General features: G+C 42.2%; 1 pseudogene; it reads right to left on the bottom strand.

Moving 5' to 3' along the window:
* Nucleotides 1-29: 29 nt before the first annotated feature.
* Nucleotides 30-3,928, bottom strand: LOC137257540 (uncharacterized; annotated as a pseudogene).
* Between the last annotated feature and the right edge of the window lie 8,848 nt (nucleotides 3,929-12,776).

The raw sequence follows: 12,776 nt of genomic DNA, 5'->3' as shown, positions 1-12,776 counted from the left end.
GGTTAATCTTACCTCTCGTGTTTCAGTGTCTAGTATTTCCTCTCCTGGTCAGTCCTTTTCTTTTTGAAATTTGGGTTTCCCTTGTATAAAAAAAAAACCCTTGCCTTTGTCTTGATGTGGCTTCTGTGCGGGATGGGGAAAAGGAGGCCGATCCCGTGACAATGGCTGTCTGCTGGGTCGTGGGCCGGAAAACACATAACTGTTGGTTAGCTGACCGCTAACCCTGTTAGTGGCTATCATGTTTTTGATGGTTTCTGCCAGGTTATCGCCAAACAAAAGAGTAGACATTGGTATCTGTGGAGAGCAGAGCTGTTGAAACTGCTTGTTCAAACAGGGCTTTAAGATTTCGCGCCTGCGGAGGTTGAGCTCAGTATTAGCGTGGCTTATGAGGGAAACTGCATCCGTAGCCAGCTTGGCGAGACTAGAGACATTCAGCTTGTCCTGAGCGAGATTCTTGTTCTTCTATTTCAACAACGTGTCAGCCTGCTGTAAAACAGGCACCGAAGCTGTGACTAGACATGTTTGCAGCTTCTGCATCCTGATGTCAATTGACCTGGTCTGTGCTCGTAAGCGCCCCCATATGACTGCGTTAACTTCGCTCGCATGTAACATTTCACAGTTCTTGGGTCTGTTATAAGCCTGAGTCTTGACTTTGAAGTTTTCGTCTCCAAGTCTTTGGAACATCATTTTGTTCATGCCTGCAGCAAATTTAGGATCGATAGGGGGTCCCCTCAGTATAATTTCCCCAAAGAGATTCAAGCATATCCTCATCCTCAACGGTATTGCCCGACCCCACGTCGTCACGCACGATTTGAGACAAGTCGGGAACTGAGGGCAAGGCTGACGCAGTGTCCACACTGCTCGTGGATCTTGAGTCGTCACACAGATCATCAAAATCTGCTTCACGTCAGCAGCCTCAGGACATGTGTTCTCAGGTCTCCGAATATTCGCCAACCTGAAATCATTTCGAGACTGGGCTGGGCGTTTCTCACCACTACTACAGTGCAGCAACCTTGCAACTGTATCTCCAAACTGACACATGGAAGCCGACATCCCAGCAATCAGCTGCTGAGTTTGGATCATCATCTGAGACAGGATCTCTTCACGCGTAAAAAGTCTTACCTCTACGGCCAGCCGCGATATTGTAAAAGTCACTGTCACCACTGCAGGGCTTGCCCTTGTGATTTGGCTCTTTGTCTACATGGTTCTCAGCACAATGAATACCGGATACCGCCACGGATTTAGTTCCCTAGCCAGTATCGGAATATCTGGACATTTCAGATCCTTTGGGGATTTCTCTAACGAGGTCACATGTATAATCTGAGGTATAATCCGTGTCAAATTGGGGCTTTCCTGTTACCATCATGCGTGGCGGCGCGGACCCTCTCTAGGGGATGAGGTCTGGTGCAGGACTTGCTCCACGCCCTGCTGGACAGTTCAACATCCAAACGATAATTGTATCACTTTGAGGTGTGACAACTCACCTCAACCGGTAATTGTACCACGATGAGTGGAAACTGGTGCTGATTTTCTTCAGAATTGCCTGAGTAAATCAACCATGTCTAACTTCTTGGACCTCGTTAATCGCACCAGGGAGTATATATAGATGTTGTAGCGTATCCTGATCACACTTACTCTGATCTCGCTGTCGCTATCCCACGTGATCACGTACTAGGACGTGATTGGTTGAAATATAACTGCTCTCAACTGCACCGAAACAATCTTGAGTGAGGCTTAGGGTAAACTGCTGACGTACACAGAAAAAAACAAGAATTGTCACTAAGGAAACACAGCCCATAGAAACATGCTCAGTAGTTGTTCAAACAACTGTGTTTTGTTTTGAAGAGTCACTACAAAACTCCTAAAAAAACACAGATGACATAAAAATGTTGCTGACCCTGCTAACATGTAACCAGCCTTGTAAGAAAAATAGAAAACGGACGGACGGAGCCTAATACTATATCCCCCGCACGACAGGGGATAATTAAATTAGTTACTTTGGATATGCAACATATGTCATATCTGGGATTTCATTTTCCCAGTAAAGTACAAATCCTAGTAATTTTTTGGTTGAGTCCAAAACTTGTGGAAGCGGTGGCTGAGCGGGTTAGGCGGCTGACTAGGTGTGCTGGCGATTAGGTGCCTGACTCCGAGGTGCCTGACTCCCCGAATGGGACTCAACCATAAAAGTACTAGGATTTGTACTTTATTGAGAAAGTGACATCCCAAATATGACATATGTTGCACTGTCCACTTTCTAAATGGAATCGTGTACTCATACTTTGGATATGAACTCATTACCTTGGTCAGAAACCGGAGTATCACACACGCCATATCCAGTAAACACAGGAACACAGCACCTGAATCAGTCGAGACATCTTGTAGCCCATTGGTATGGTAACTGTTAACCTAGACCGAGAAACTGGGTAGTTTTCCAGATGTTAGAAAGTAGTGATCATAGCCTTGATCCCGATATGCCGATTGCTAAGGACAGTCAAGGTCACGGAACAATGACGAGCATGACACGACTTTTCCGAGCGTAACATTTACCTTTGAATCTCCACGATGTAGCATAGATGCCTACAGACGCTTATCATTGTTTGGGCGATTTCTGGGCCTGCTGTTTTCGATTTACAGTGATAGTGAAATTTGGTTTTCCGACTTTCCGCTGACATTTGCTTCTATCAGTCTATCAGTTGATCCTACAGCATTGATAGTCTGATGTCTCTGGATATTTTTCTGCCATTTAACCAGTCAGTTACCTTTCAGTTAACTGCGTCTACTCTTATAGGTGTACTGAAATAAACATTAGCAATGAAAGAAAACACGTTTTACACAAATGCATCCAGCAACACCTGGGATGACATGCAACGAATTCCGATTAATATTTGCACTTCAGGTATGTAGGTGTTAGGTATCAACATATCCATAACCATATACTTTCCATTTGTAATGGAAACGTGCAGACCAAGTTGCATGACAGGGCAAAAACTGATTTAAACTGGTTTTGTAAACCAAATGCATAGTCGAACCCAAACTAAATGGGTGAGACATCACTGATCTATCAACAGGGTGAGCACAATCTGGTTAATTTATCTATGCACATGTCAACAAGCTATGTTCAACGATGGATTACCACTTGTGTAACAGGGAAAAGAAATGTTCTTTTTGTCAACTGCAAGGGAACATGTGCATGCTTGTCATCACACGGACTCATTGTCTATCCAAAGATGGTGGCGAGTGAAATATTTCTTGATTATGCTGGTCCCCAAGCCTCTCCAGAGAATGGAGAAAGAGGTTTCGTGGCGTCTAGAAAGAAATGGACCGGAAGAGAGAGTATATATTGTCTCTCCGTGGATACAGAGTGGGTCTATGGTCTCTACGGAGATTTATATACCCGTGCAACAGAAATGGTGGTGGCCGGTATAAAACAGGTATTCAGTCATTGAATGGCAACGTATGAGAACTATACACCTCATCAAAAGTAATGCACCACCCAATATTAATTACCCTAATTTAACAATTTTTCCAGTGATGATTTTTACGATAGGTCTCTATGAAAAAACGTTGTTCTGTGCATACTTTCTGCCTAAAGCATGCACCTTGGGGAAATTCACGTGCATGTGAAACTCACGGGTAACAGGCCACCATCTCGACACGAACATGCAGGTATACGTAATTACCCTCAGATAAATTAGGCTGAGTGACTTTTCGGTTAAAATGGCACCCAAGGTGTCCAAAGGACAAATATGGCAGATCATTGGTATGCACAGGAATGGGATGTCATGCCGTGCTATTGGCCGAGAATTGAATCTAAGCCACCCAGATTGTATCAGCACGGCTCCCTTGGGAGCTGCATTCACCGCGCAGAAGACTCGGTGGAAGACTTTTCTTCCACCTGGCCTCCGGTGGAAGTCGCTCGCGCCATTGTATTTTGGAAGCCTTTTACTTTGTCATATCTATGCATGTTATACACCGTTATGAACCTGAGGAAACGCTATCTCCAAAAATACAAACGTGATTCTAATGCTACCCATGGTGACCATTCCAGATTGAATCTCCGACATGATGGTTTGTGTAATTTTGTTGAACTTCATCATTATGCCACCATCATCCGGTCATGATGTAATGAGAACCACTCTTACGATTCACCCAAGAAAATGCATTTCTATACTGCGTGTCAGACAGTGTACAAAACGCACATGTTGCGCATTTAGTGGTGGAGCTATATAGATGTTAATGTCCGAAATGCAACAAAGATCGGAGGTGATATAGATTGGCGGAATTTAGATGAATCTGTGCACCGGCTGTACCGGCGTCGTTAATATTTACAACTATACAGCATTTGCAAGATGATTCATGTGGGATTCTGGAAATATGTAACATGCTGTTGTGCAACATTAGGCATTCGCGCTACACGGGAATCAATATACTTGACAGAGCTAACGTTGCATCAAATTGGAATAAGGCCATAAAACCAATACCTGTAGTCTTAATATAAAAACTTTTACTGTGGTGGTAAGCCCTTGAAAGTGTGGTTCTGCCAAGGTGTAATGTGCATTCAAGTCGCATCTGAGAGTCAGGCAATGCGCCTCATTATGTAAGTGCATGGCGGGTAAAATAGTCCGGGATTCGGCGCGCGTCTCCCGTCAGCGTTACGGCAGCTATAATTTCACGATCCATCATCCAAAATTTAATGTTTAAAATGTATCTGAAAGCCCTTGAAAGTGCGGCTCTGCCAAGTTATAATGTGAATTCGAGGAACGTCTGATAATCAGGCAATGCGCGTCATTATGTAACTGTACTTGTGGTTGCTAGAAACGGGGATCTGGCGTGCATGTTTCGTCAGCTGTTACTTCAGTATCCGCCATCAGAAATCAAAGGTGTAAAATGGGTCTGTAATACCTTGCAAATGTGGATCTGCCAAGGTATAATGTGCATTCGAATATACGTTCCATTATATAACGACGCGCATCAAACAGACAAGCTGGCGCTCTCCTCTGTCAGCAGTAACTTATCACAAAGGCCACCTCTGTCTGGCCACTTAATTACTCTGTTGCGTTCACAACTCCTTATCATCATTATTTTCATAACCTCTTTCAGATCTGTCCGCATGGATTCATTGTATATACATGTACTTCTCTAGCTTCCTGTAAACTTAAATATTGCCTGATTAGCTGTATATCACTGTGTTCGCATCTCCGTACCCTGGACATACCACTTATCAGCAAATGTAATTTCGTCACTTGTCTGGCCCTCTTACGGTTACAATTACGTCTATGTGCAACATGTGAATAGGATGTGAAAATTCAACGCTCGAGTAACGTTTTAAACATGCTCGCAGAGAAAGACTTCTTTCTTGGTAAAATTACATGTTTATAACAGATGGCAAAATGGGCGTGGACACCCAACCAGATGCGCAATGTCGACTCAGGTCCTTCAGGCACTTGGCGACATTTTCATGTATGATATGCGTGCAGCATGTTTCTTTCTCCGGGTGGGAGACAATTAGTGAGCGCTGGATGCAGAGATCTAACCCTTGTGATATCAAATCTGAGCTGTTTTGGCTCCCGTCACACGCGCGGGGCTTAGCTTTGGGTAGCTTTAAGGGTGGAAATGCATGTCGGCAGCCGCACGTGTCGCACATGACGTGAAAACCAAGACACAGGGCTTCCGATAAATAGTAAAACAAAAACCTGGGTTCATGATGGAGTCATGATGTACGAATCATGACAAGTACCCACAGCGTGAAAAGCTGCTGTACATCGAGTTAAATCGGGCTTAAAAGCGTTCCGACGTCGAACCTGTTGACGACAGGTCATTTCTGATGACACCACCAAATAGCCCTGGAAACCAGCTTTACGTTGATGTGCAACATGTGAATGGGTTGTACGTATTCAGCGCCCACGCGGCCGTTTAATGACGGCACCCAACGTGTCTTGTCCCCTGATATAGGGCGTGACGATTAGCAGGTTAACTGCCAAACATGGTGCCACAGGAGAGGTTAAGGACCGATCCAGGACAGGGAGACCACGGAAAACAGATGCCAGGGAGGACAGAGCATTGGTTCGAATGGCTAAGCGTAATCCATTCCTGAACAGTATACTGCTACTGAACCTTTCTAAAGACTGTCCAACGGCACTGTCCGGAGACGTCTTCATGCTGCAGGTCTGAGAGCAAGGTGTCCAGTCAAGAAGACCACTACTGACCTCCAGGCACAAACAGGATCGTCTAAATTGGTGCACAGCATTCATTGGTCCGACGAAAGCCGGTTCCTCCTGCACGTTACAGACGGTCGAGCGCGTGTCTGGAGGTCAAGAGGAGCAGCATATAACCAGGGAAACATCCAGGAGGTACCCTTTGGAGGAGGTAATGTCATGGTGTGGGGTAGCTGTTCCTTTGACTGCAAGCTTGATTAGGTCGTCATTCCTGGGAATCTTAATGGACAGAGATACCACAATGAGATTCTGAATGAACATGTGGTGCCTCATTTTGACAACCACAATCTTGCAAGCCGATCGGTCTTCATGGACGACAATGCTAGACCTCACCGAGCCCATGCTGTTTGCCAGTTTCTCCGGAACGATACCATACACACGACACCATGACCAGCTCGAAGCCCTGACCTCAACCCCCAGGAGCATCTGTGTGACATCTTAGGCCATCAGGTCAAGCAGAGGGAACCTCCAGTCAATTCCCTGCAGGAATTGTCCCAGGCTTTGGTGGAGGAGTGGAAAGAATACCACTGAGGAGGATCCGGAGGCTCATTGAGAGCATGAGACGTCGTGTCAGAGTGACCATTGCTGCCAGAGGTGGATACACAAGATATTGAAGACATTTCTCTATGTGAAACTGTCCCATATAAGGTTCAATTTCTTTGCACGTTCGATGTCTTGTGTTCATTTAATAACTGTGGGTGGCAATACTTTTCAGGGGCTTGTTTTGCCTGGTATTGTTGTCATTAAAAGATGTTGCCTCAAACTCATGTATTACCATTTTTTACAGGTGATTTGCCAATGAGAACTGAGAAAGATACCTAAAGATCACAAATATCCCATTCAACGGTCTTTGAATACCATTTTCTTTCGCACAGTCATCTTTATGTACCACAACTTTCTTAAAATGTGGGTGGTGCGTTACTTTTGATGAGGTGTATATGTGAATATTCACGTGGAAAAAAATGTAGCATTGCAGTTCCTATGCTTTTACAACGACATAGTTATTTCTGTTTCTGTCATTATTATATACTTATATGATTATTTCACTCTCAGGGGCAGAGATCAAAAATGCAAATTCAGCTTGCAAAAATAACGCGATGAAACGCTCCGCGAAATCAGAATTCAGACTATTCACTAACTGCACCCCTGCGTTGTTGGAGAAAGTGGTCTCAACAGCTGCGCTGCCCCGCGCCCAGTAAGGCGACCTTGTGTTTTTAAGACACAAGGATTATCGATGCAGTCGAAAGTTTGGGAACAAGGGATTTTTCTTGTGATACAAGCATCTTCTTGATTACAAACAGATTTCAAGAAATTGTAGCATTAGAAATACTCATTTCACTACTAGAAATTACTAAGCTTCAAAACTGAGATGTTTTAATACATGTCTATGGAAAGATAGAAAAATATGTACGAACTGTCACATATGATCCATTTTGTTTTAAATGTTTATAGATAAGATTTAGAATGGTTAATGTGGCGTCGTCTGTGCCTCTTTTCTGTGGGTAAGCAAACTGGAGTGGGTCTATATGTTCTTCAACCTCGTGCATAATTCACTTTTTCACAATGTGTTCCAGACGCTTCATGGCTACCGAGGTCAGGGCAATAGTCATTTAGCACTTTCTAGTTTGGTCTCTTCGAGAGTGATACTATGGTAGATGTATTTTCACATATTGGGTATGTGATGGAACATCAGGATAGTTTGGAGGAGATTTTGGGAAGACGCCACTTAATTGATCACGGCATTGTACTGATTTAACTCTCAGCTTGTCCCCCTGAGCAGAATGCTCGTTTCTTATCACTCAGTAAGAGCTTTCAGTGTCTTTTTTGCCCATGGCTTGTTGTTGGGAAAGACTGGCAGTGTGGCGTTATCAAAACGTACTGGAAGAAATTTGAACTGTTGACTGCAAAACATATCCAAGAACTTAGTTTGAGAAAGACTCTTACTGGGCATTTTAGATAAGAACCATTTATTGAATCACTTAATCGTCTCTGCTAGGAGGCATACTTACAATTGCTCTTTGAAAAAGAACCAACACATTCTAACCGTTTCCAATTATTTAAGGGTCTTGGATAACATATTCACCACTAAAAATGTTCTTTCCAGAAAAAAAAAATTTTAATGACTTTTAGCCGAATGGTTTCATCTCATCCCAGTATTTAATCTTGATTAACAAATTAACCAAAACACATTACGCTAATATTGATATTTAATGTACTATGTCTCAATGTATTGGGAACAAAAGAAAAATATTTATAAAAAACCCAAACTTTTCTTACAGGCGATAACTTCGAAACTTAAATCGATTTTATTGCTCAAAAGCAAATATGGGTCCTCCTCAGCTGTCAGTTGATCAAAGATGGCGAGTCACTGGTGAGCGGACTCTCTCCTTGCTGTTACAAGAGATGTTAGTTGTCATCCGTCCAGTCAGCCGATTGGCCAGAAGACTAACGACGGCTCCTAGGGAGGACACAACCTTTCCAAGAATCATATCTTGTATCTATTCGCGTCAAGTGGTGTGTTTGAACAGAGTTGCTTCCACGTCGTCGTTTGTCCAACAGAACGGTCCAAAATTTCCCCAAATCGGTCGAGTATAACCAGCAGTGTTCCACACCTGTCCCTTGCGTATAAGCCAATACGACCAGCTGGCGTCAAGCTCGACGTCACTGGAACTATCGCCATGATCATGAGGAAGTGTTCACTGGCTGTACGAAAGTCGATGTCCACTTTCCATGACTGATGGTCGAGCACTTGTTTGTACTTGCCACGCGTACAGTTTTTCGTTCTTTTGCGTTAAGCAGTGCCATCTGATTATTTTCTGAGGGTTAAGTTAAGATTTTGATAAATTTAGATTCTATGATTAATATCAACAAGCATCGTGTGTGCATACGTACGTGCGTACGTGCATATGTGTGTGTCCGTTAATTCGTCCAACTGCTTGAACAAAATTGTATTCCACCTTGGTTTATTGCTACTTAATGGTTTCGTTGTTGTTTTATTAATGTGCAAAAATATGCCTTCGCCATTCCTTTCACAACGCTGGAAAATATACTTGAACGTCGAAGTAAACGTCAACAATGACATTTAGTGTTTCGTTACTGCTTACAACTGAATTGAAAGTACTTGCTGTCTTTCAGACTATTTCGCAAATGTTATTCAACCACAGACACATCATCCAATACCAACTAAACGTTTTCGAATTATACTTTGCCGGTGTCAGAAAATGCGGATAAAAGCGGATTAAACAATATGTGATGTTCATTTAGGGTAATGTGTCTTCCAATTAATGCTTGTAGTGAGCTCTTGATCAAAGGCCGGTGTCATGACGGGGTTTTAAAATGATTAATATAGTCCTGTGTTTATATAGTAAACGCAAAAATAAAGGTTGTTATCAATAGCCAACTTCTATGTCAACAGTTTACCACTTTTGAAGCACAATTGGCATTTACCAGATGATGTGTCGTATGTTGTAATCAGGTTTTCTACATGTGGTTCACTTCGTTGTTGACAGGTGCGTTTCTAATTCCTTACTTTATGGAATTATCACGTGCTGTGCCCCGCTATTTTCCTTGCAGATCACCTTCGGTCAGTTTTCCAGTCGGGGTGCAGCCCATGTATGGGTCCTCTGCCCGCTGTTTAAAGGTGTGTATAGGGCACATGTGGGTTCTCTGTCCTCTGTTTAAAGGTGAGTGCAGGGCACGTGTGGGTCCTATGTTCGCTGTTTAAAGGAGAGTGCAGGTTACGTGTGGGTCCTCTGTCCTCTGTTTAAAGGCGAGTGCAGGTCACGTGTGGGTCCTCTGTCCTCTGTTCAAAGGAGAGTGCAGGTCACGTGTGGTTCTCTGTCCTCTGTTTCAAGGTGAGTGCAGGTCACGCGTGGGTCCTCTGTTCTCTGTTTCAAGGTGAGTGCAGGTCACGTGTGGATCCTCTGTCCTCTGTTTAAAGGTGAGTGCAGGTCACGTGTGAGTACTCTGTCCTGTGTTTAAAGGTAGGTGCAGGGCACGTGTGGGCACTGGTTCAATATTTCAAGGGCAGAACTTTCACACAAAGGCAGAAAACCTCAATTAAATGTACGTTACAGTCTGAAATAAAGTCAATTCGTGTTTTCATTTATTTCTTCTTTCATTCATTCCGTTTCTACATTCATGTTCTGAATACATCCTGTGGCATGACAGACTTGATACCTTGACAAAAGACGATTCAAAGACCTGCTTCTGAGACAAAGACGAAGAAAGAATTGACTATAACAGACTAAATGTTGCAGTTACACAACTGAGTCAACATCAGTGTTCCCTTTCTTGGTCCTTGAGAAACTGCATAATGCACTCGTAAAATATCTACTGCCCTCTACAATAAATGATTTAGGAGAATCACAGAAGTTCATCAGTTGTGGATTCAGGCGCTAGTTCTAAGTCTGAACGTATTTTATAACTGGATCTCTTGAAGGTAAGAAATCCTTATTCGTTTATTCCAAAGAAAGGAAATTAAAACCAAGTTATATCTGAAAACTTGCCACCCCATTTCTCTCCTCAATATAATTCCACCTCTGAAACAATATAAAACAGAATAAAGCCGATATTCATAAGGTCAGGAAGGGTTTTGTAGCTGGTTCTATTACGGAACGTAACCAGAATGATCTATGTGATGAATTAGACAGGAAGGTACCAAAAAACCAGACCTATTATTGTAGATCGACTTTGAGGAAGTCTTTGACTCGGTAGAAATAAAATTCATGCACAAAGTCTTATAGCTTTGGACCTGTTTTTAATGGGTAAAATACCTTTTTAAAAGTTGAATTATGTATTTAAGTAAATGGATGCACAAGGGGCTGCATCCAGGATGATCCAAAAGCACCATGTCTACATAGATGATGTGCAGAAATACTAGCAAATCTGATCATAAATAATGAGCGAGTGAGTGAGTGAGTTTAGTTTTACGCCGCACTCAGCAATATTCCAGCTATATAGCGGCGGTCTGTAAATAATCGAGTCTGGACCAGACAATCCAGTGACCAACAACACGAGCATCGATCTGCGCAATTGGGAACCGATGACAAGTGTCAACCAAGTCAGCGAGGCTGACCACCCGATCCCGTTAGTCGCCTCTTACGACAAGCATAGTCGCCTTTTATGGCAAGCGTGGGTTGCTGAAGGCCTGTTCTACCCCGGGTCACGGGTCCATAAATAATGAAACTATACTTGGTATACAGATGGAGGAGATTCTGTCTCTTCTCGCCCAATTTGCTGATGAAACTACACTAACTCTAGATGAACTACGCAACAATGAACACTTTATCTTCTTTTGCAAGCGTCCTGCTGAAAAAATTATTTGGATTAGGTCAAAAAGGGAAACAAGGTATATGTCTTGTAAGAAGTGGAAAATAGACTACTCACAAGCTCAGTTTAGATTACTAGTACTTGAATTTAATGCTGATTTACATAATATGGTAGAACAGAATTATAACATAAAGTTGTGAAAACTGAAAAAGAAATGATTTATCAAAGTCACTAGTACTTCCTACACTTAACCATTTGTCCTGTGGTTTCCCTAGCCCCACTGAAAAACAGAAGAAGATTTTTAAAAGACATGTTTTCAATTCATTTGGTAGGTGACAAACTCGAAAGAAATATTATGCAGTTACCAACAAAGTGTAGTGGGTATCATTGTTCCTGTGAGACAAGTTATTGCAGTACAAAAACAGCGTTGGGTTAATAGCAGTGCCATCTGGACAAAGTTGGTTTCAGAATATATCATAGATTTTAATGGACTTTATTCACCAGATTCCAGCTATGCCACTCCAAGCATTCACAGTAGCTTTTTGGGAGGAGGTTCCGTTCCTTATTGTCAACATACTTGTATTGCTGTGATAATGGTGAAAACAAAAGAGACGAAGAGATTATGTCTATCTATTTGATACATCAATGCTTTTAGAATTGGGAGTGAAACTATTTATATACAGCAATGAAATGAAACAGGCGTAACATATTTTAGAGACACGATCAATATTAATGGAAAGAAATGTACGATTGTTAAAACTTTGTAAAACGATATAGCATCAAAGCAGACACTTTATTTATGACGGAATCTTGAAATCAGTATCAACTCTTGTGCCAATCAACAGGACTGTTGTGTATTGCATATGAATTCATTAGACACAAATGTTTACAAACTTCAAAACGCTGTTGAACTGAGCGAAAGTTCATTTGCAAAAGGAGGACAGTGACTCAGTTTGGAAGAATACTCTGTTAGGTATGTTGAAAGATGTACACAAAGTAGTGAACTATAATGGTTTCTATTAAATCTTTCATAATATATTGAACAACAACAACTTATTATTTAAGACGGGATACATTAAATTCCCAGCATCTTCATCGTGTAATGACCCACTTGAAACCGTTGTACATCGGAAAGAGTCGGATGTTTACCGCTTATTAACAGTGATCACTGCTTTTACCTTTGTTGTCGGCAAGATATCAAAACACGAAGTCTATCATGTCTGCCGCTTGCAAATTCATTTTGTGTCTAGCTAGTTAATTTATTGCATATTGAAGACATGTATTTAT

Source organism: Haliotis asinina, chromosome 12, assembly GCF_037392515.1.
Source record: "Haliotis asinina isolate JCU_RB_2024 chromosome 12, JCU_Hal_asi_v2, whole genome shotgun sequence".
NCBI lineage: Eukaryota > Metazoa > Mollusca > Gastropoda > Lepetellida > Haliotidae > Haliotis > Haliotis asinina.
Note: the sequence above shows the minus strand (reverse complement) of the source record. Positions and strands in the feature narration are given on the sequence as shown.